The sequence below is a fragment of the Corapipo altera genome, unplaced genomic scaffold (genome assembly GCF_003945725.1).
Source record: "Corapipo altera isolate COAL_440 unplaced genomic scaffold, ASM394572v1 343, whole genome shotgun sequence".
Lineage (NCBI taxonomy): Eukaryota > Metazoa > Chordata > Aves > Passeriformes > Pipridae > Corapipo > Corapipo altera.
The window spans coordinates 3192780-3217756 of record NW_020884913.1 but is presented as its reverse complement, the minus strand read 5'-3'; the positions used below and the strand labels follow the sequence as shown (position 1 = coordinate 3217756).

At 46.4% G+C, this 24977-nt stretch overlaps 1 protein-coding gene across 5 annotated transcripts in view; it reads left to right on the top strand.

Moving 5' to 3' along the window:
* Nucleotides 1–24977, top strand: part of RAB11FIP4 (RAB11 family interacting protein 4) — a 117490-nt gene that overhangs the window by 62924 nt on the left and 29589 nt on the right. Inside the window, exon 1 of one of the 5 annotated variants that reach the window (XM_027654475.1) lies at nt 5074–5091. The exons of 3 other annotated variants lie outside the window; for them this stretch is intronic. The gene's annotated coding sequence lies outside the window, so the exon portion shown is untranslated. Of the gene's footprint in view, nt 1–5073; nt 5092–24215; nt 24346–24977 lie in introns of those variants that run through there. One more of the 5 variants, XM_027654473.1, reaches the window with a different exon arrangement.

Here is a 24977-nt window from a genome sequence, read left to right as displayed (position 1 = left end):
TTCCCAATGTTTGTGGGGTGTCCTGACTGTATGTGTGTGCATGCATGCGTGAGTCCCAATTCTATCCAGCCAAAAATTTACACTCTTTCAAAAATTTTAAATACATTTGGAAGAGCAGCAGGAACATCTCCATATTAGTCTCTGCTGTTTCATAAAAATAGGCTTTTGTATGGGAATAGTTAAAGCAAGACAGGCCTTCATTTGTGTGGCTTTACCAGTGTAAAAATGATTTAGTACTTCGACACTATTCTCATATGTGAAAGAAATGAGTGAAAGCTGATATAAGGCACTTTCCCACTTGCAGAGCTGCCTCTTGGGCTGGAAACATTGTTTAGGTGCATGTGTTTTGGGTTTTTGTTAGCTGTATCCCATAATATCTGTGTCAAAGCTATAAAACTAATCCTCAAGACATCAGTGTGCAGCTCAGACAGCACATGTACACCTACCACGATGCTGGCTGTGGACACATTGGTAATTTAATATCTCCCATTTTTTTAAAGCTGTGTGACCCTAACAAAGAGGTGACTTCATGTCTTGGTGTCAGGTTTACCCCCAACAAATTGCAGCAGTTCTCTCATGGCTTTTGCTGCTCACTTGTACCCAGCTGCCTCTAGATGTATTTGCTGCATGATTACACCTTCAGTGTCCAGATCACCAGACCTTTGCCCAAACCAGCCTGAGAGTGGCCTTACAAACCCTGTGAGGAACTGAAGTGTGTTTGATTTTCCTTGGCTTGTTTGCTTTCCATTATCTGTCTTCATGGTGATAAAAAATGCTGCTGTTGACCTCAGAAATTCCCTGGCTTTGCTGTGTGGAAGAACAAAAGGAGGAATGATGCTCCCAGTAGATGCCTCGTGGAGCTTCTCCCCAGAGAAGCCAAGAGGAGGGAAGTGTGGACCCCATAAATAGCAGGGACTCTCCAAGAACATGTGCTGAAATAAAAGCAGCTAAAAATAGTCTCTGAGGCTAAATGTGAATCATCTGGAGAGCAACTAGCAAAAGTTTCTGCAAGAAAATCCTGAAAGGAGGAGGCCGAGCTCTCAGAAGCAATCATGGAAGCTGGAAGCAAATAGTCTTCCTATGAAAAACTGCCACTTGCAGCAGATGCTGCTGGGGACTCCACACCCTTCCCTGGCTCTGCCTTCTCAGGTTATGCTGAGGCTCAGTCTCATTCTTACTGGTGCAGTTTTTGGCTAAGTCTCCCTCGGGATGGGATTTTTCTCCCAGATTTTGACCATGTTTCAAGAACTGGAACTCCAGCAAGTGGAATCAGGCTTTGTTAGAACAGCCAGTCCACAGAATTTCTCCCTTTCTCCATGGTCAGGCAGTTCCCAGAAACAAGGCAAGGCGGTAAAACTTTTTTTAAAATGGTGATTTGCCTTTGCACCCCTTCTTCCAGTGCAAATGCTTATCCCCTCCCATCTTCCCTCAGCCATTCATTCTTCCCTCTTTGCCAGCTATAATCTGCTCCCGGGGGTTACCAGAGCTCTTTCCAATGCAACATGTTTAATCCCAAATTGAAAAGTCTTTGTGAGCCGAGGCCTCAGTGTCATGCGGTGAATGTCTGAGATGCAGGGAGGGATCAAGGTGGCTTCTTAGTTAGCAGTAGTTAACACAACCTATTGTGGTTGATTTAATTGCCATTTATACGTGTCTTTGTGCCTCCTACTCAGAAGAAGCCGAGCTGGAAATGAGACGGCGCATAAAGAGCTGCGGTTTTTGCAGTGGCACCAGGCGAGGCTTCAGCTATAGTGCAGCCATAGTGCGCTCTGACAGGCATTGAGGAGCAGCCGAAGCCTTTCTGCTGGACAATGCTGGGCCACAAAAGCAGCATTAGGGCCAGCAGCCCCGGCTAGGCGGGAGTAGCTGATCCCAGATGTATCCCGAGGCTCTCCAGAGCCGCACGCACCAGTTGGGAACAGGACACACCGTCCCAGGGCCCCACTGCTGTGCCAGGAGCAGGGACTGACCTGTCACAGGACTGTGGAGCAACCCTGGAGCTCACCTCTGCTCTCCACCTGGGCGTGCTTTCCCTCAGGGTGTCTTTCAGCTTCTCGTTTTGTGGTGGCATTTCTAGCTGAGACACTCTTACGACAAAGTGCCAAATTCAGCGGTGAAGCTGTTTTCTGTCAAACTGGAAATGTCCGTAAAAATGCTGATTTTGACAACTTGGCTCAGGGAAAAGGAAATTATGTGTAAATTTCAGAGCATCTCACTTTGGTGCTTTTCAAGAGTAGAAAGCTTCAGTTTCGTTTTGACTGGGTTTTTAACAGGCATATTTAATCACAACATAAATGTTTAAGAAACACTTAAAGAAACTGATCGACCCCAACTTTTAAACAAATTCTTTTAGTGCTTTCACATTTTCCTTTAATTATTTTCAAGAGTATCAAAATTTCTCTTTCAGAATTCCCATTTGCAGCCCGAGGCTGTTGAAAGACAGGGCAGGGCAGCTACCCAACAAAGCAGTCTAGGAATATATGGGAACTATATTTCATCAGAAATTGTTCTTTTCCATTCAGAAGAGGGATGACTAATGTGTGGTGCTTTTCCACTGGCTGTTAACAATGCATTTAGTTTTTCCTGACGTGTTTAGAAGAATGCCACAGGAGCCCCGAGGCATCTTCTAACAAAGGAAGGTATCACTTGGTGTTTTCACAGCGAACTGAGGCTTTTCTGGGTTACACACGTCAAAAAGAACTAGTGGGTGTAACCTCCATTACCCACCAGAAAGGAAACAGAAGGAAACAGTCTGATAAAACCGTGGTGTTTTATTAAGCACATGTTCCCACGTAAGGCCAAGAGATTGCTGCCTGCTGAACTTATTCCAGACTTCTGGCCTGCTTTTTAAAAAACTTCAAGTGCAAGCAGATAAGGAGTTAATTTACCTTCTCGGATTTAGGCCTTCTGAAAGATTCATGGAAATTGTGAATGGGAGAGACACATTTTTAGTCGTGCTCAGCTTATTTAATTGTAATCTCTGCCAGTCTTTACTGTGGAGTGTGGAGCCCTTCCCTCTGGGTTCACACCGAGGCACATCCCATCCTAACTCTGGGGGAGAACTGGCTTCACCCCCTGCCCTGGCCTGGGGGACACTGTGCCAGCCTTGCTGTGGAGCTGAGCAGATCCATCCTCTGTCTCAGCCTGCTGAGGAATCAGAAATAACATTTCTTTGGGTTTGGATCTCTCCAGGCAGGCTCCAAATATGCAGAGCCGCTGAATTAAGAAGCTGTACTTGCTGCTGTATTCCTAAATTTTATGGAGAGACAGATGATCATCTTTTTGGCAGAACTATTTGTGCTTAATCTCTTGTGGGCTGAGTGATGAAGCTGGTTGAAGGCTGCACACCCCAGGGCTCAATGCAAATGCACTGCCAGGGGCAGGCAGAGGAGCAATTTAGTCTCCTTTCAAACTATGTTTCTGGGAGTACAAAGAAGTGTGAAAACTCAGATGCAAAACCAGAGTTGTCTTCCCTCACTAATTCTGTGACCTCATTGTCTCCTTTTGCTTCCCAGTCTCCCTTACAACACTACTATTTGAAGTCAGGAACTGAGGCCCTACTGGGAAGTTGTATTTAATTGGTTTACTCCAGCCACACTACACGTGGTCTTGGAGGAGGAGTTCATTTTAAGTTACTTGCACACCCATAATGGTAACTGCAGGAGGAAAGAAGAGGATTAAAAGTATATCCTCCCTGAAAACTCTAATCTTTTAAATGTTTCGCCCTTCCCACTCTGAGCAACCCTCATCAGCAAAACTAAGGGTTCATAAATTTCCATTGTTGCAGAAATCTGAATGTTAGGAGTTTGTCTAGTTTATGATTAACTAATAGAAAAGGGCAGGAAGTGTTGTTATTATACCATTAAAAATTGAAAGATACTGAAAAAAATGTTGCCTACCCTAACTCAAGAAGTAATTTTCAGAACCGCTTGTGAGCTACAGGGAAAAAAAGAAAAAAAAATCTGCCAGATGAGTCATACCGAGAATTTTAAAATGCTTTGATCTGACTTCCATAATGTAAACATTTTTATTGAAAGCAACTTACCTGTAGAAGCAAAGATTAATGTTGAACAAGGAAGTTGGAGTGCATTTAGCTGTAACAGAGGAGCAATGGAAAATAGGATTTTTAAATGCCTGTTCATCTCTTCTGGTTTTGCACAGGCTTGTGTAGCTCTGTGAACCTTTTCCGTCTTAACACCTCTAAGGTATGGAATAGCCATTAGCACAATTAACACCTTATGAAAGGGACAACAAATTCAAAAGGGTGAGAGCCCAAAATGACACCGGTTGTACTGGTTTGAGAGGTAGCACAGAGGTGGTATGTTTTCAGATAGACACTTTGGCTTCTCCTGCACTTGAGACTTCTGTTTTCCTCCTATTTCTTGCTCTCTGCGACTGCAAACATCTTGTATTTTGGACTGTGAGACCTCTGGGATAGGCCTTGGCATCACAAGACCTGGCTGTCCAGGACCTGTTGCCGTAATGCAAAAGTTTAGTCACGTGTGTTGCTGCAGCAGCTGATTTTGTGAATTCCCTGTGTTTCCATCAACTACAGATGATAAAATTTTGGCACAGCAGATTGTTACAGTCGCTCAGAAATAACTGATTCCACTGCAGGCTTCAATCCTGCCACTGTTTCTGTGATCTCCGAGCAGCTCAAAGCAGGGGGGTGAGACAGAAAACTCATTTATTTCAAAAAAATTAACATAGAGAGCTGGTTACAATTCCAGATAGAAAATGTTTCGTTAATAAGCAATATTCCAGACTGATGGGAGCACTTCATGGAGGTTTACCTTTACCTGAACCAAAGAAACTGCTGCTGTTCACAGCTCTGTGTGATGCCCGTGGCCGTGCTGAAAGGAGCATTTGATTAGGAATGCCTTGGCCAGGGCGAGATCTGGAGGCTTTGGAGTCTGCCCCGGGTGTCTTGGCAACGATACACAGTTGAGAGCCCTCATCAGCACAGACACAGCGTGTCCCAGGTCTGGCTTCACATCCCACCCGTGTGCGGCAAGAGGGAAAACTTTGCTGCTACCGAGACGGGCTTTGGAGACACTGCAGCTCCCTCAGAGAACTCCACAGCCGTTCTCAGTAAGTACAGTTTTAAATCAAGGGACGATAAGTTTTCTTCCCTCAGAAGTCATCCTTTGTTTAAGCGTGGCTGCAGGTCAGGGATGTAAATCAGGCTGAAAGTTAAAATATTCAGAAGTCTGCTTTCAGTTAGTGCGATAACCAGCCATTAGTTAAGTGATGTGGGATTGAAGGAGATGAGTTTTAGAAAACGCTATAGGCTGGGAAAGCAGAGGCTGAGCCTTCCCCCTTTGTCAGCATTGTGTGTGCAGTGCTACCTACAGCAGAGCAGGGCCAGCGCTGCGGGCTCGGCAGCAATCCCTGCACGGCTGATGCAACAGGGAGACCTTCCCACTGCTTGTGCTCCGAAGGCTGAGCCTGTGATAAAGCGGGTTTGAAGATGAGAACTTGAGCTGTTCTGTTTTTTTTTTAAGATGTCTGTTTTCTTATGCAGAAGTGGGGTATGCTGTGAGGTCTTGTTCCCTCTGAGGTTTTCCGCTTTCTGAAGTGTTTGTGTTTTGCTTTTAGTGGAGTAAAACGTGACTGTGGGATACCTGGAGAGGTATTGCAAGCCAGAGGAAGGGTGCATTGTGGTTGTATGGCTGGTTTAGGAAAGGGGTGTCTGGGTCCATCTCCAGCCTCTGTCACAGCCTCTCAGCATGGCCTCAGGGAAGGAGCTGATGTGGCTGTGCACTGTAGAGGAGCCCACACAGAGCCTTCTCTCCCTGGCATGTGACGTCCTTGCGTGGGCTGGCCTGGCGTGGGTGGGCATGACTGGCTGGTCTGGTGCTCATGGCAACCTCTCCCCGTGCCTGTGATGCAAACAGCAGCCACTGCAGGTATTGCTGCACTCCTGGGGGAGGTGTTTCAGGGCACACACAGGGGCACAGCCTGCAAAGAAGCAGACTCCTGTGAAGGATGTGTTAGCACCCGGAACGTGTTTCTAGGCATGTTCAAACACCTGGAACATACCTGAAACACACCTGGAATGCCTTGAGCATGCCTGGAACACCACTGGAACGTAACAGAAACACATCTACAACACACCCAGAACACACCTAAAACCTGCCTGGAATGCAGCTGGAACATAGGAACACACGTACCTGGAACACAGCTGAAACACACCTGGAACCTACCCAGGCTGGAACGTGTTTCCAGGTGTGTTCAAGCACATGTGGACCTGGAACATGTGTGGAACTCACCTGGAACACACCTGGAACCTACCTAGACCAGAACACACTTCACTGCCCAATTCACTGTGATACTTGTTTCCTACAAGGTTACTTTGGGATTCCTAACCCAGTTTTTCACCTAAGAGAAAAATGGGATATTTTAGTAACAGAAAGCTACATGGATATTACTTGTTCATTGCAGGTCCCCACAAAATGTGGTGTTTCCTGTCTGATTCCCCCATTTATGTCAGCAAATGTACTCCATGAGGAGGGTGTCAACAAGCAGGGAGCAAAGTCCCCTTTGCTCCTCCCTCATGGAACGTGCTTGTGTGTGTTAAATAAAGCCTTGGTGTTGGGCAGCTCCACCTTGGACTCATCTGATGAGTATTTGGGCCTCCTTGTCTCTCTCTCTCCTTTGTCTTCCCCCTCTTTTCTTTCTATTCCTTCCTCTATTCTCCAGTAACAGTGGCACCTAATTAGGTCATGGATTGTTTCCTACTCAGAACCTTTCAGGAGGTTTTGCAGTAGCTGTGGGGTTTGTTACTCAAGGCACTTGTTCTGCTTGCCCAGCTTTCCTGCTTTGTGCCTCTATTAACTGCTCCAATACTGAAATATTTCTTACAGGGCTGTGGCAGTAAAAGCCATGTTAGTTCCATAACAAGCTGCTACTGACTGCTCGGGGAGCTCCCAAAGAAACATTTTACTCTGAGATGAATCTGCTTTTCTGCATTCCCTACTGTTTTATTAATAAGACTATTTTCAAGAGAAGAAGATCCTCACATGAAACCGCCTGCAGCTTCAGCTGCTGCTCCTCCCTGGGGCCCAAGCACGGCCTCCTACTTGTACAAGCTGTTGGGATCCACATCTGGGCAACAACACACACGGTGCTGCTTTCAGGGCAGGACTGGCAGAATTGGATTTTTTTGTATCTCTAACCAAAATCTGGGAAACTCCAGATACACCCAATTCAATCTGCAGCCAGGAGTGTGTGACAGAGTGGGCTGGGACTAGATGCAGACCTTGCAGTGGGTATTTGTAGGAGATTCCTACCTCCTTCCCTCAAAAATACCAATTGTCTCCTGTTCTCTAATCCTGCCTTTGAAACAAGCAGTTTATTATATGGTCCTAAATTACAGTTGTGAATATTCTTAATAGCTGTATAAATACCCAGACATTGGAAAAAAAAACACAGATGAAAGAAAGGCTGATAATTCAGAATGATTAAAAAGATTTCAACTTTTCTTCAGAGTTAATTGAGAGCAAAGGCTGTTGCCCCCTTGCTGCACAAATTTCAATTAGGCTCACGGCAGAGCTGGTCACAGTGGCTGAATCTTTCCTGTAACAATTTGTTAAGGGAAATCTTTCCTGTTTCAATCATTGAACCTTGTTAAATGAATTTCATACAGTGTTTTATAGTCATTGCCTTTCATTCATGCCCAACTAAAGCTTTTTCGTAGCAATCAGTGGCAGCAGAATTTGCACACTGGGAATGACGGGACTGGCTTTGCCTGGGCATGTGCTGCATAAGGGACTGTCCAGAAATCTTCATTCTGTGCTCTGCTGTGTAAAAGAGGGGCAGGTGGTACTTCCAGCTTCTTCACCAAGCAAGGTATCAGTGCATCCAGGTGAGATGGTGGTGCCTGAGTAAATGTTTCACCTGGAATGTGTTGTAACACTTTTCAAAGTGAAGGTCACACATGGCTATGGAGGGGACCACCTCAGCTGGCTTTTTTGCTGTGACATTTTTTTGCCATTGCTTGCTAAGTGTGGCTTAGCAAGAGTGGAGAGATGCTGGAAGATGGGAAATGGATGAGGGAGACCAGAAAGCTGCATAGAAAGTAAAAGGAGATGAATCCAAATTGAGGGGCAGTTTCTCAGGGCACTTAGGATGTCCCAGGTCTGAGCACCACTGCTGTCTCCAGAAATCTCACAAAGTAGGTTATTCAGTAAACATCATGGACTAGTAGATAACATCTCTTTTGTGGGGCATTTTTGCTCACATTTATATCCAAGGTTTGTTGAGTCACCTCTGATTTTTTTTGAGATTCACTTCTCCTTCCTTAATTAGCTCAAGCACTTAAAGCCAGTGGGCATTTGGAGTAAGTCAAGAGTTTTGAGCTCAACCTCTCCTGCTGTCTGAAGTTGAAATGGTCCAGCCTCAGGAACTCCTTGAGATACCCTTTTTGAGCAGGACATCCTGTCAGGTTTACATGGAAATAACAACTGTCTTGATAATTTTAATTTCTTCTTGCCTTGTATCCCTGTCCAATCTGCCAACAGCACACGAGAAATCAGGGATGCAGGCTGACCTCCTGGAGGAAAAGGCATGCTGCCAGGGAAGTAGATCTCAGGTCTTTATAGAAGGAAGTGTCACATTACCAGCTGATTAAACAGGTCTGAGAGAGCCTAAAGCATTGAGCCTGAAGCAGTAATCCAATAACTGTCCTGAGAGGAGCTGCATGGCCTTTGGGGTGTTCCCAGGTGAGTTCCTGCAGTGTCTGCAGCCTCAAAGGAGAGTCCCCTGGGTCTTGTGCATTCCTCTGGGTTTGGGGTGGAGAAACACAGTTGTTGCCTTTTCCAGAAGGGAACAAGGGGAGAACTGGCCACAGCTCAGAGCCTGCTCAGGTCGCTAAAAGGCTCTCACTGGGATACCTTTGACTCCAGCAGCTCAGGCAGCCTGAGGAGCCCAGCAAACTGCAGCTGGGTGGTGAGCTGGTGTTCACAGCTCACACGGGGCAGTGGAGCCAAGTGCCAGGAGGGCCCTTGTGCTGCAGCCCCCATGAAGGATGTGTCTCTCCTCACCTGCAGCCCCTGTCTCCTGGGTGCCTGTTCCCATGTGGTGCTACTGTGTGGAAAGGGTCTCCTGGAGGGGCTGTGCCACATCCCTGTGATTGCCTTGAGTATGTTGGGTTTTTAGAGTGGCATTAAATGTCTGTGTTCAGGCAGCTGAAGCCATTCAGTCCTGCTGGACACCAGGTGGGAGTGACTGATGACTGATCCATCCTTGGGCTGTCAGTGCTGCCTCTGCCTGCCTGGGGCTGTGCCACCAGGAAGGAAACAGGGAGCAGACACCCCACATCAGGGATAATTGACAGCAGGGGCCCTATACGGACACTGCAATTATTTCCTTCATTTTCCTTTTGTCTAATTGTAAGATGTGTGATTGCCGTGGAGGGGACCACCTACTGTTTTACTGTGATTTGAGAAAGCCTTTGAACTGGTTTCTTTTGTGCTCTGGTCACCCAAATGTAAAACAGAAGCAATTAAAACATGAGAGAATTGAAAAGGTCTGGAAGATGGACATGAAAGGCTGGTCTGAGCATCCTTGGGGCCAGCTCTGCAAGGGGGGTGGATGAGAGGGAGGACAGATTTATCTTTGGAGTGAAGGACACTTTTCCCCTGAGACTTACATGAGGTCTTACACCAGACTTGCAGCTTCCATGCTGTTTCCAGGCAGAGCAGTTGTGTCTGCAGGACAGGTACAAATGCCAACTCTTCCAGCAGAGCTGACACTCAGCCATGGATCTGAAGCGTTTGCTCTGTGTCTGTGGCTACTCACCAGTGCATGAAAATGCCCAAATGCAGAAAGGGCATTTGTTCTCTATGAGCCTGGAGGACAGAAGTTATTCCTGGCAAGGAGGAGCTGCCAGCATTCAGAAAGTTGTAGGAGCAAAGTGGTCTGGTAGGACACACTTTCTGTTTCCCTTTAAGCTTGGTGGCTGAAGGGCACCAGAAGTTTCCAGCGTCATCTCCCAGCCTTGGAGGGACATTCAGCCTCCCTGGAGGAGCTCACATGGTCAGCACTGCCCCCAGGCAGGGCACAGGGTGATTAAACCAGCAGAGATGCTCAAGAAATGTACTTGGGACTCAGCATGAGTGAATGAGGGGGTTGAGGGCTAAGGCAAAAACTGTCTTTAAGGAAAGGAAGGTTTGCTACTGATGTCAGTAGCTTTTAGACCAGGCTTGGGCAGGAGTACTGGTGCTCACTGGGTCACTGTGGGTGTGTCTGGTGGCCAGCTTGTTTTAGCATATTTGAATATCAAAAAAGTCATCACTTTTCTCCGGAACAGCAGCTGAAATACTGGTTTCAGCTGGGGAGCTCTGTGATGTACTTTGTTCAGGCCTTGGGGAGACTTCCAGCTTTGATGTTGACTGTGATTTAACGATAAAATGGCAATATCCCTTGGGAAGGAAAGACAATTGGTGCAGTCAGCCACCCTCACAAATAACTGCTGTGCTGGGATTCAGAGTGCTGTTCTCACTCCAGGTCACTGCCCACGGCTTGGTCGTTTGTCTGAGCACCAGTGAACAAAAGCACAGGTGTAGGAGGAAACACATCCTCTCTGCCACAGCAGAAAATGAATCATGTGAAATCCTCTCACCCCAGAGCTGCCCATTGCTCAGGGAGGAGGGAAAGAGTGAAACCAAATTTTTGATGAGGATAATTTTAGTCCTGTACAGCCTCCATCCCAGCAGGGTCCTGCATGAGAGCCCTGGGGGTGGCATTGCAAGAATGGGGGAAGGAGCATCCAAGTCCTGACTTTGTCATGCTTTTCTTGTCTGAGCTTGGAGAAGTCACTTGAAAGTAGTTTTAGGGTTGGAGACCACCTAGGCTGTGTTCCTGCTTTTCAGCAAAGCCTGTAAGTGATTCTTGTAGCTTTTATCACACAAATATGGAACAGAAGCAATTAAAGGGTGGGAAGAAGGTGTCTGAACACCTTTAAAAGCACAGCCTCTCTCTGTCAGATTTCTTTGCAATGGAATGGCAGCAGACACTTCCTTTTCATGCAAGTGGTAGAAAATTACACTGAGAGGATCTGAGCTGTTCCAGGCATGGTCAGACACACGTGGACCTGGGACACAGAATACACCCAGAAAACACCTGGAACACACCTAAAACACACCAAGAACACAAGTACAGCACACCTGGAATATATCTGGAATGTACAAACACACCTGGATCTGGAACACGCCCAGAACACCTGGAACATGTTTCCAGATGTGTTCCGGCTCCAGGTGTATTTGAACACGCCTGGAAAACCCACAGAACACACCCAGAACACCCCTGGAACATGTCCCAGAGAGGGGTGAGCAAGTCCCCTTCCCTCTGCTCCTCCCTCATGGAACGTACTTGTGTGTGTTAAATAAAACCTCAGTGTTGGGCAGCTCCAGCTTGGACTCATCTGCTGAGTGTTTGGGCCTCCTTGTCTCTCTCGCCTTTATCTTCCCCCTCTTTTCTTTCTATTCCTTCCTCTATTCTCCAATAACAGTGACACCTAATTAGGTCATGGATTGTTTCCTACTCAGAACCTTTCAGGAGGTTCTGCAGTAGCTGTGGGGTTTGTTACTCAAGGCACTTGTTCTGCTTGCCCAGCTTTCCTGCTTTGTGCCTCTGTTAACTGCTCTGACACTGAAATACTTCTTATTCACAGGGCTGTGGCTGTAAACACCTTTAGAAGCACAGCCTCTCTCTGTCAGATTTTTTTGCAGTGAAATAGCAGTAGCTACTCTTTCTTTTCATGCAAGTGTTAGGAAATGACAAATGTCCAAGCTGTGTTGCCCTGAATCTTCTTCCCTTGTTCTCCTGTGTCTGCCCTGCAGCACCAGACAGCACCTCCCAAAGGCCAGTTACTGAGCAAAGATTCTCCTGGGCGATTTTGGGAGATCAGTGCAGCTGTTTGTCCACAGAACAGCAGCACTGCAGGTGAGCAGCACAGAGGCAGGCTCCCTCTGCAATAACCCCAGGTGTCCCCATGTCCTTTCTGGTGCTCTCTGTATAAAAATGAGCTCCTATTGGAATAAACTCATGGTGTATAGAAACTGTTGCATTGATCCCAGAAGAAACCACAAACCCCAGACATGACACTCTGACTGCTTCCAGTTAAACACACACACAGTAGGTCCGTTTTACGTCAGCTGGCATTTATCAAACCTGTCACAGTTCATGTTTGCCACAGTGTTCTTTTGGGAACCATTAAGATTGGATGTGTAACCTGGGGAAAAGGCCAGAGGAGTCAGATTCAAAATATTTGCATTGCTTGCAGCCAAGTTTCACAGCATGGCAAGGGCGTTTCACTGCCTTGGGCTGTTGGAGGTGTTGGTGTAGGGAATTAGGTGTGGGAATTAAAGACATGGCAAAGACAGAAGGTCACTGGGACCCCCTGCACGTGTTGATCTGTGCTCCTGAGGCTTAGATTGCTTACAGCCACCCCTTCCCTCCTCACTGCTGCCTGGTTTTTACTATGAAAAATAACAACGGAAGATTTGACTTTATTAAAGACATTTGCATTTGTGATGTTTACAGTACAGAACCAGGTCCTCCTACTTAACTATATCATGACTTAATGCAGTCATTTCAGTAGCAAAGCCTGATTCTGAGTTGATTTACACTGGAGTAATTCCAGGTTAACTAAGATATAGCCATGGAGCAATCACAGTTTTATAAAAATATTGTTGAGTGCTGGGAGAGAAATAAGGGAAGGTGGAAGGACAGGCCCCCCTGGCAGGTAGTCAGACCAGTGTGAGTGTTTACAGACCTTACTGTGAAACAGAAACATGGGGCTGAAAGAACTGGTGATTGTGTATCTGCACACTCAGCCTCTCAACTGGAGTGTTGTGGGTTTGTGTCAAAGCGGGAAGTTTGACAGAAAGTGCTGATTAAGACCAGGCTACTATCCCAGAGCAGACTAAAAATACATTGCATTTGTCATTGTGAACATTTGCACTTATTAATAGACAATACTAAAAAAGCCCTCCGATTCCATCTGTTGCAGTTTCTGATTCAGGCACTGTATGTTCAGGGGATTTAGCAGGTTTTTAAAAATCTCTGCCTTGGGAAAGATTTTTTTGCTGATTTTAAAATGATGACAGCATTTTTCTGAAAGTTGTTAAAAACACTTCACTTGTTCAGGTCAATAAATCAGGACCAAATGCTCACTGTAACACCCCTGTATTGAGCAGTGGCTGAGGAATACTGAGATCAGAACTGGACATGAGTGATGAATCCAGCCTCACATCGGCATGATCAGGAATTTAGCCTCCCCTTATCAGTACATCAAGGACTTGAATAAAACAGAGAGATCGTGCACGAGGTGAATGATTAATAAAGGTAATTTTGGATAAGACAGGGAATACAAGATTTATGTGCTGGGGAAATCTATAAGAAAAAAGGCCCTTAAATTTTTCAGCCTGATCACAGGACATCACTGTTGTGAGACGTGAATCTAAAAGGCAGTGTGTGCCTCTGGTTCTTAAATAATTATCTTCACAGGAGTGCTAGCTCGGTGTGGAATGGAAGGGGCTGTAAACTGCAGCCCTGCAGTGTGTCACAGAGCCAGAGGGAATCTCTACATGTGACCCTTCCAGCCCCTTGCAGGGGAGGGACAGGACACTGCCACTGTGGCTCTGAGGAGCCTGTGGTGGTATTAAAGCTGTGTTGTTCCAGGCAAGGAATGTGTTGGAGGGTGAGCATCTCCTGTCAGTAGTTCCCATGCTGGTGACTGGTTTGTGCTGGTGACTGACAGCTGTGATAATGAGGTTATTGTGAGGAGGCAATCAGTGCACAGAAATGTTTTTATGTCTTATGGTCTGGGATCTTGGGCTTTTTTGTGTCCCGAGAGGCTCTGTCTCTAGTTGGCTGGGCCAGAGCAAAGGGCAGAACATCAAATGACTGTACAAGAAAAATCCCTGTTGCTTTCTCATCTGCATTAGGTGGTTGGTTTGTCATAGCCCTTGTGGAGCTGTTTGCTGTAGTGTCAAGACAAGAGTTTTCTAAACGTTTTTATGTTCCTTTGAAGTGAAAACACCTGGGGAGCAAAGTGAGTCCATTAGTTCCTATGGACAACTGGGGGTTCGTAGATGCTCCATTTTTAGGTGAATCCCCTTTGCTGCCCACTCTCTCGATGTTCCCTGAACTCTGTTGACTGAACCCCAGGTTTTCATGCTGGTTGATCTCAGTACAGTACTTAGCCCCTGGGAGCCTCAAATCTGGATCTTGGCTTATATCAGAACAGAATCCTGGGAGAGGGATCTGACGGCTGGGCAAGGGTGGCATGGGGGAAGCAGGCATAATTCTGGTTGCAAGGTTTGATAAAAAAGCTTTCTGCATGTATCTTTTTCTCTCTGTTTTAGTCTCACTGGAGATTTGGAAGGTGGTTTTCCAGAGCACCACTTTCACCATGCAAAAATCTTGTTTTCTTTCTCTCTTCCCACTGACCTTCTCCTTATTATGCATCTGTGAGTTGCAAAAAAAAAAAAAACAAACAGAAATGGCTGTCAGCTCCTGTCTCTCAGGGACAAGATTAAAATCCACCAAAATGAAATGTCATGGAAAGCACTGAGTTGTCATTCTCTGATGCCACAGAAAATTGACTTGCTGTCTCTCCCTGCTGCAGTGCAGAGCTGATGGAAGTACCTGACTTGCTAGATTTCAGTATGAATGGGGATGGGTGATGAATAGGAACCACAAATCACAAAGCTAAAAGAATGTGCTAGGGATGGTCCAGGTTGGAAATTGGATCGTTTTGATGTCTGTACGGAGTCATTAAGGATAGAATTCATGTTTCAGATGATAAGACTGCCCATGTGTGACTTTTAAATTACAATCTGTATGTCTCTTACTGAGATTGGACTTCCCTCTGTAATATCCAACCATGACTCTGAAATGCTTTGTAGGCATTACTTGTAGAAAGTAGTGAGGGTTTTCCATCCATATGTTAATATTTTAGTGGTTGGTTTTTTCTTTTTTTAGCCATATCCCAGAATGAGAATCGTGTTTCTGGATAGAGCTGGTGATTGAGCCCATTCCTGACATTCCACATAATCCAAGATCTTAAACTCAAAAGTAATCCTGAACCAGGCATATACAAATGTGCAGCAGCTGCAACTCAGAATGAAATGATTTTATTAATATTAGTTACTGAAAGGTGCTTACCCTGACAAGGCAGCTCCTCTGCTCACAAATGGAGCAGTGACTCTTGGTCAGAAGGAAGTGGAAACATCTGGTTCCTCATTTGGTGGAGCAAAGAGCCAGGAGTCTGCCAAAAAGTGAAAGATCAGGGACACAGCAGCTGAGTGAACTGCAGAGTCACAGGAACCAGACCAGTTCATGTCTCTCTTGTATCCATGGAGACCCAGGGCCTACAGGGGCTGGGATGCTGGGGTCTATCACACTGTGCTATCACCAGGTGACAGGGGGGGATGGAGCTCAGCTGGCAGGGAGGACCCTGCAGTGCTCAGTGCTGGCACTGCCAGATCCCTGTGAGAAAGCAGAGCCCAGGCAGAGCTGCACCTTAACCTGGTGGAAATGGTCACACACTGCAAACAGTTCACTTTGCAACCTGCTCATCCTTCTGTCAACCAGCTCCCCACTCAGCCTGCATGGAGAGACCACAGCTGGCAGTGCCAGGGGCTGAGTCAAGGCCACCTTGTTCCCTGGGGGTGTTTTCCCTGGTGACAGCCAGTTCCTGGTGTTGGTGGCACTGGGCTGGAGGACCAGCTCTGCTTAAGGAGTCCCATTACTAGGTATGTGCTACAGGAAGATGGCACTGGATTGATAAGACAGAAAAGGTGAATGGCCTCAGCTGCAATTTTCCAAGCAAATAAAACTTTGATCTGCAATGTAATTTAAATGATATAAATCATATACAGTCTGGGGCCTGAGATGTATCCGGGTTCTCAACTAAAAAGCATTTCCCATGGCACAGTTTGGTGTCTTTAAGGAATAGCAAATGAAAAAGACTTTCTTTAAACTTCTATATCACTCCTCTCCCCAGGTTTTTTTGTATTTCCTTACTGTACACACCTACCTCATCCATCTCTAAAAACTGGGGCTGGAGACAGGAGCTTGTGTTGGGCAGACCTGTGTGCTGAGCCAGGAGGGCACTTCTGAGGCCTTGTGTGAAAGGGATCATGAGATGAAGCAGAAAATAACATCTTTATTGCACTAAAAGTCAACACTTTGACAGAGGAGTTTTCTTTTGAGGTAGAAAAGTGTCCATTTTAGGATAGAAGAGGGAGGATCAAACATATCCTGGAAGCTGATCCATCATCATATATCACATGGTCGTGTTATCGGTCTAAACACTGTCCTGGGTTTGCACATCTCCCTAAGCACAGATGTGCTTTGGGCACAGTGGGCTCATTGTCCAAATAAAAATTGAAGGGAGGTCTGGAGTGATGTCTTGTCATATAGATGTGGCTGCTAAAAGCAAATTCTCCCAGCAAGGAAGTGCAGATTGTTTCTGTTATTGATTGCCACGGTCTCTGCTTCATTGGGACCACATGGCCCACGTTGTTTTTGTAGCTGTCCTTTATTAAAACTGACAAAGAAGTATCAGCGTTTGAAAGATGAGTCCTGAGAGTCCCCTGGGCGGCGTTTTCATGCTGTAAAGTGATACTGGCACATTTGATCCACAGATGCTTTTAGCACAGTGATAAAACAAAAGCTTCCCTTCCCAGGGTGGTCTTCTACACTACAAAGCTTTCTGGTTTTTTTCTGTGCTTAATGGACCAGACCCCAAGAAGTGGAGAGAACCTGCAATTCTCCCCACCTTAAACTGTGCTCTCAGGATTTGGTCCTGTGTTGTAAAGGTAGGGAAGGTCCCTATGTGTATAGTTTCTTAAGGTATACTTTGCTGCTTCATCAAAGGCTCTAATAATGTGTTTTACATTCACATGGGTTATCTGTGTTGGTTTTCAGTATTCCAGAGACTGGTGGTTGGAAAGCTTTCATCCTTTCCTGTGACCAGCATTCACAGTCCCTAATCCTCCCCTGTGCTTGTGCCTGACTTTGTAAGAAGCCAGTCAGAGCTCTATTTGAACACACAAACCAGAAGATTTTTGTTTTGGCATTATATTTGAAGATACCAAAAAAAATTTAGATCTGAGACATTTTAGACTAGGACCTATCATGAGTGGAAATGTGTGACCTCAATCTGTCTGTGCAACAGCTCCTGATCTGTAAAATGGGAATACCATCTTGCCTCATTTTGAAGAGACTATGAAGATAAATTAATCGTTGCAGAGCACTCAGATGTCAGAGTGATGAACACCACAGAAAAGCTTGGGGGGAAATAAATAGTTCTGTCTGCAGAGCAGGCTGTTAGTAGTAGCCATAAATAAGACATGAAGCTGCACTTTGATCAAGAGACTAAAGCAGATATTGAATAGTGGCTGATAAACTGAGCACCATCCAGCCTGTGTCCTGGACACATCCAGACCAGTGGGAAGTAGCATGTGATTGTGTGATTAAAGAGATGTGTTAATGCAAACAAGCCATAGGGCCAAAATGTTACACCCGTGAGCTCAGTACAGCCTTTCCCTTGCTTTAGGATGTTCTGTTCTGCAGCCTTGCTCTTAGCATGTGTCATGAGAGAAATATTAGCCACTGGTCAGCATGAATTATTCTTGTCCTGGACAGCTGATTCTTTTTCTTTTCCTTTCCTCTGCTAACAGGGTGTGGTATATGGGTAGAGGCTAAAAGCTTAAAAACATCATGAAAGTATTCTCAGAGCTGAAACTACCAAAAGGTGTGTTCTTCAGGCAGCAGCCTGTCTTCTGCACACCATACAAAGCAGAATCTAGTAGAATCCAACACATGTGTCAGAGGGGCTGTCAGAACCCCCAGCTCCATCCACAGCTCCAGGCTCACCTGAGTCCTGGCCAGTTGCTCGCTCAGGTAGGGCAGTAACTCCTGGAGCCACGGAGGAGCAGAGTCAATTTGCCAGAGCAGAGACAGCTGAGTAAATGTGATTCCATCTTTCTGCTTGGCTCCCCCTTGGTTTAAGCTCTGGGGTGGCTCAGGGATGCTCACACTTTCCTTGCCATCTTCTGTGCTCTTACCTGCACAGTGAATGTGTCCGTGCCCTCGGTCTGCAGAGCCCTCTCAGCCCATTTCTAAGGGACAGGCTGCGTATTTTTCGCTTGAAATTGCTCACATAGCCTATTGTTTTATTTTATTCCTTATTATTGGTCATTTTGACAAAGGCTAAACAGAGCAGATTTTGTGTCTGGCATATTTTTGTAACGCTTTTGGCAAAGGTGCTTTAATCGTGGATTCACAGCTACCATTATGAAGCACCTTCAGGGCTGGATACAAAAAATGCCAATGGTACAGTTGCGGTGATGAACAAAAAATAAACTGCTTTTCAGAGGGGAAGGCATATCCTGTTCCATTATCTGGCCTTTGGACTAACAGTTCTTGACTACTTGTCCCTTGTGAGAGGTTTTGGAGAGGAACACAGAAAATCTCTCCAAACGCAGCCTCATTAAGCAACTAAAGTGTAACCTACGGATGGCAAAAAGGTTACAAGTAGCTCCTCTCTAGAGAGAGCAGTGGGTAAGGCCTCCAAAATGTCTTTGTGCTGTAATTGAGTGTCACAGAGTCAGGTCCAGCTTCATTAGAGTCCCAAGGAATTGATGCTAATGGGCCCTCAGCCAGCCCCATCCTGCCTTTGGTGCTCTCGTCTTGCACAGAGACCTTCTCCTGTGAGCCCTGTTTGACCCGAGCTGTTTGATGTGCCTGGCTGCCTGCCCTGCTCCTGAGGGTAGGACACAAGCAGGAGCTCTGCTGTCACTGATGTTAAAGGTTGTGGGGAGAGCAGACCCCCCCGTCTACCCCATGGTGTGGAGTCTGAAGAGCTGCTTCCTTACTTACTAAAATAAGCCTCTCTGCAGACACTTGGGGTCTTGTTTTTTTGGGGAGTGGAAGCAGGGGTTGAGCTGAGCCTGCTTCACTCAGAGCAATGTTCCTGTGCAGCTGTAGTTTGGAGCTGACCTCCTCACCCCATCCAGGGGTGAAGGGATGGGGAGGGCAGGGAGGAAACTGCAGAAAGTTCTGGATAGGCTCTGTTGGCTGTAAGTGCAGCCTGCTTCTTCCCCCTCTACAGTCTTCATCTCACCAGCTCCACACTTCTCCTATGTTCATCCTATCTCAGCCTTCTCCCAGCCTCCCCTTCAAGCAAGTCATGGGAACAAATTGTAGTCTGGAGTGAGCTCATTCTGCATTCCCTCTGTCCCCTTTTACCTCAAAGTCTGTCTTTGCCTATCCTAATTGTAAGGTCTTTGGGGCAGGGACTGTACACTCCCTGTGTTTCTGCAGCAACTTCTTAGCTTAATTAGGGATCATTCTTGGTTTGTTCTGTCATAATAAAAGGGATTCATAATAATACTGCAGTAATTCACACCAGTCTTGCTGCATTTCCTTCAAAGGAAGCACTCCAAAATAAGATGAGAGTAGATGAGATGAAGATCAGGCCAGCTGTAATTACAAGTCTGCGATATCTCATTTTGAAGCAGAGCAGTTACATGCAGTAGTAACTTGGCTGGCTCTTATTGTAGGGGAAAAACCCTATACAAAAGGTATTTTTACATATGTCTCTGCAAAATAGCCACCAATATTCATCAGAGAGAACACGATTAAAGGCTCTTGAAACATGATTGGAGTTGCCAGTTTCCATGAGATAATTAAGATGCAGGTTTGGTATATACATTCCAGTGATCTCATTATCTTCATTATTAATTAGTCTCTGTTCTTCACATTTCAGCTCCAGTTTCTTGTCATTAGGGTGACTCGCCTGTGAGTGATGAGTTAGTGAGATTCAGAGGAAGCATTCTGCCTCTGGAACAGCAGAGGAGGTGCCAGGCTTTGTTCAGAATTGCTCCAGAGAAATTGTGGTGCTTTGCACCAGATCAGCAGGTTGTCCTGCCATAAACCCTTTCAGCAACACACCCTGCCCAGCGTTTCCTGGCCAGGAGCCTCTGGTTTCAGCAGAGACTCTGGGTGCTACTGGAAATCATCGGATCGTGGGATCATAGAATGGTTTGGGTTGGAAGGGACCTTAAACATCATCTCATTCCAAACCCCTGCCATGCCTCTCCTCCTTCACAGGGAAGGAGCCAGCAGTGATTGTGACTTAGGCAGTTGTGTATTCAGCAGTCTTCCTCTTAAGCACCCAAATACAAATATTTTTCCCAAATTTCCTCTGGCATGCTTCTGCATAGCATTATCTGTGGGATCTGGCAGTACCAAGGGTCCTTCTGCCAGTGTAACCATCTCTTTTCTTTCCTGAGGTAATGAGGATAAAAGTTTACTCTCTGTTAACAGGTAATTGTCAGCAAACCCCACCTCAAATCCTGGACAGGAATCAAGAGTGCACAAAGAGTATTTCAAACACCTCTTTGTAGAAGTAGACATATGGCAGATGGGATTTAGGGAAAAACAAGATGAATTAAGGTGGAAACTGGGTGTGAAGGAACGCCCTGCAGTTTTCAGGGGCCAGCTATTAAGGCACTGGATGAGCACATCTGCCACCGTAGGGCTTTCCTTTGAAAAGCAGCAATTCTGCTGCTGATGGAGTCACAGAATACCCAAATAACCACGCTCAAGAGGGTCTCCATGTGCAGATCCTATTCACGCAAACTACACATGAAGCCTGGAGCGAATTTCAGTGTCTGTGGTCATCTGAGCAATTGCTAACCTGCACAAATCCCTCAGCTGCCTGAAATCATGACAAGAGAGTAGACTCCAGCCTCAGATGGGAAAAATGTTATCACGCAACATCTCCTGTGGCGCTGACTCAGGCGAGTCACAGCTGCCGGTGGTACCAGGCTGCTGCCCTGGGCAGACGGGCACCCCCTCTGCTCCTGGGCATGAAGCACTTGAAGGCCTGTGTCACTCCCAAAATTAGTCCTCGCCCCTCCAAGAGAAGCCAGTGATGGCCACCTGCCCTCCCTCAGGCGTGACAGCGTGCGCAGCATTTCCCTTTGTAGGAAACGAATCGTAAGTCATATCAAACAGAAAATTGTCACTTCACCATGAAATATGTAAAAATAAGGTTTGTGTCTCAATGGAGATCAAAGACAGTTTATAACAATCTCCACTTAATCAGGCTTAGCTTTAATGAGGTGAGAAATGGACCTGTATTATAGCTAGGGTTATTACTAAATAAAGATTTTATACAGTCATTGTTTAATAAGCAGTGATTGTCTAAACCCTGTAGGTTTTCTAGGACCTTTATGAGAAACACTTCTGTCAATGAGAGAATTGTGCCTTCTCAGTTATTACTGTGTAATAAATGGCAAAGCCCTGGGTAGCAAAGTGAGTAGTACATTCAGCTGGTGTACCACGCAGTTGTGCTTATGTTCTTAACATCTCTATTATAATATTCATTTTAACTGTTGCTGCTTTATCTGTTTAATGCTTATTTTAAGTTTTGCTCATCACAAGCTATTGGAAGTCGAGCTGTGTTGGTTAATGGTTCTGTAAGTGTCAGGAACCATTTCACAATATCTGTAATACTGCCTTAATCCCTGTAACAATACAAACACTTCTGACTTGCATCTTCCAGGAAACCATTACAAAATGTACTGTGCAGGTAATTATTTCATTTAAGGTTGTTGTTTATTCTGCAGTGAACCCCTGACATACAACTGTCTCTTTCAAATTGAATACTGAAAGGAAAAGCAGATTTTAGAAGTGCCCTATTTAATAAGCAGTGCAGTTTTCTGTCCCTAGATCTGTCTTGCAGAAAAGTGCTTTCCCGTTCTTTTAGATTAATGAACAGAAGGATGTCTGGGAGGTGGTTTTGATCGCTGTTACATCGTTCATTATCAGCTTATCAGCTTCCCAGGAGAGCTCCCAAACAGGAAGGGTCTGGAGCCCCACAGCCACCGCAGGGAGCCCGGGGTCTGCTGGGTCCTGTGTGTGCAGGGACCCGCCCCAAGCTGAGCCCTGCTGGGTCCCAGTGACCTCCCTGGACACGTGGGGACAGAGCCTGTGCTGGCTGAAGCTGCACTTCGCTTTCATCTGTTGCTGTTACACCAAACCTAAGGCATCCCCCACCCTTCCAACGCTTCCCTGCTCAGCAGAGAGGGAATTCTTTTCTTTTTCCTTCAGTGAACTGCGTAAAGGGTCAAGTTCAGTGCTTGCTTTAAGCGTTGCATGTGAGAATCGAGGCTAATGAATTTCTTTCTCTTCTTTCACTTTTTGAACAGCAATATTTCACACTTAGGAGTCACTGGCTGTGACGAAAATGAGGGCAGGCTCAGGCACTACATGAGATGTTAAGCTGGTAGATGGGTTTGTCTGGTGGGCTTGTGTCTGCCTGCTTTGGTCTGTTTGTGAGAATTTCCTTATCCTCTGCTTCAAGTAACTCTTGGGCCTCTCTGGAAAATGCCCTGTCTTTGGACACAGCGAAGTCCAAAAGATTTGAGGACAGAAGTATAAAGTACTTCAGTGATCTTTCAATGATTTACATTTACAGCATCTCTGTAACTCTGTACATGAGCACTGTTACTAAAGTACAACCTGAAGAGCTTTGCTCTTTTGAAACACCTGTAGGTAACTTTAAAAATAGATTTTGGAATATGGCCGGGTAACGACTGGGAATTCTTCCCTTTTCCAAGTCTTTCAGTACCTTAAGGTTGGGAGGGAGGTGCTTGTCTGCATGTGTGATACAGCAGTGAAAACTGTCACAGTCAGTGAGGGCAGGGTTAGGCCCCTGGACAGGAGTTCTGTGGAAATAATACCCCCTTCTGCCTCAGAGTCCTCTGCTGCAAAGCCACAGAAACAGATTTTCTTTATTTATTTTTTTCTTCATTGGCACAGACAGCACAGCAAACACAGTTCTTTCGAGGTGTTGCGAAAAAGGAAGTTACACAACTTCTAAGTGAAGTGAGTATAAAATAGCGAAGTCAGTGTGACTGTTCTCAGCCTTTCTGTTTTGCTTCTCTTTATCTTGTAACTAAAGGGATTAAAATCAAGGACAAAACAGACATCACTTCCTAACAGGATCTGTTTTGCTTTGCAGCGCACTGAGGGTGCTTTAGCCTGGCACCACCACAACGGGGAGGCCGTAGATATGTTTTATCATCACTCTGTTGTAGGATTGAGGGAACACCAGGCAGGTGAGGTGATCCCCAGTGAACTCTGATGTCCCCAGAGACTGTCCCTGCCTGGGGACCTGACAGCCATGTCTGCCTTCACTTACTAGGAGTCAGAAAACCCAAACTGGTTCTTAAAAATTCCTCTGTTGGTGTTTCAGATGTGTTCCTGCAGACTCACCACCTGCAGGAAAGTTGTCCATGACCCCGGAGTGGGGAGGCTGATGGGTGCAGTGCCTGGAGTGAGGCAATGCTTTACCTGCCCTCACCCAGATCTGCTCTGGGACCTTCTCGCTACAACCTCCTCCCCACAGGGAACAGGTCTCTGCCCACCTTAGGCTTGAGCACTGATATAGGTATATAAAGATATAGATATATACATTTATATACACACATAGAATCATAGAATGGTTTGGGTTGGACAGGACCTTAAAGATCATCTCCTTACAACCCCTCTGCCACGGGGCAGAGACACCTTCCACTAAACCAGGTTGCTCAGAGCCCTGTCCAACCTGGCCTTGAACACTTCCAGGGATGGGGCAGCCACAGCTTTTCTGGGTAACTTGTGTCATGTACACACACATAATTATATAAAACCATAGAAATTACATATAATTATATGATTAATATATATTTTATATATATATATTACATATAAACATTATATGTAATATATATATGTGTATATATATAAATGTAAATTATATAATATATAGAGAATTACTAAGGTTTTAAGCCGCACTTCCTTTCTCAGGAATCCCAAGCAGCTTTCCCCTCTCACTAGCAATCACGGCTGATTTTAATTACGAATAATTCTGAGCGACATCGAATTATTTTTGAGCAAAACCGGAGTGCAGCTAAACCCACCAGCGAGGTCGGGCACGCACCGCTCCCACCCACCCGAGCACAACACCCAACCGCGGGCGACCCGCGGGGGACGGGGACCGACGGACGGACGGACCCCGCGCTCCGATGTCTGTCGCGGGTCCGCGGGTACCAAACGCCTCTGCCCGGACCCTCCGCGTCGCTTGGCAACGGCGGGGCGGGGATGCTCCAACTGTTGCCCGCCCCACCGCCCCCCGCACTCCGCCCGCCCCTTCTGCGGGGCGGGGACGGGGCGTGGGCACCGCACCGACCTCCCGGCGCCGCGCCAGGTACGGGCGGCACAGAGCAGGCGGGGAGGAGGAGGAAGGAGAAGCGGCGGTCGGTGTCTCCGTGCGGGGTGAGGAGGAAGTTCTCGGCGGTGTTTTTGGGGGGGGGGGGTTTTCCACGCCGCAGCCTCTGCCCGTCCGGAGCTGCGGCGTCAGGACGGGAGGATTCCTGATGGAAGGGGGGGGATCCGTGAGGCCGCGCGGCGCCGGTGGGGATTGAGGAGCAGAGGGGGGAAAAGCGTCTCTGGGCTTTTTGCTGCGGTGTCCGCGTTTTCGTGAAATGCGGGGAATGCAGGTAGAGCGAAGCGGAACCCCGCCAGGGGTTTTTCTTCTTGTTTGCCGAAGGAGGGGTTTTTCGCTCCGGAGTTGTGTGTGCTGGAAGGTTGGGCTCGCTGTGGAAGCGAGCAGGTCCTGGGGGTACTATTATATGGGAAAACGCCAAACCATACGTGGCTGTCAGCAGCCTTGTGGGGTGAAATGGGGGTGTTGGGGAGGAAGGGGTGTCTTCCCGCGTAGCTGAGCCTCATACAGCACTCAGCTCTATCACCTGGAGATGCCCAAATATCTGGGATTTAACCCTTTACAAGGGGAAGAAGAGGGAAAAAACTACTTTTTTAGGATGAACACAAGCAAGGGGCTCGTTCTGTAATTATTTTCAGTGGCACTGGCAACGTGTTTGGATTGCCATTACTTACTGTTGAAT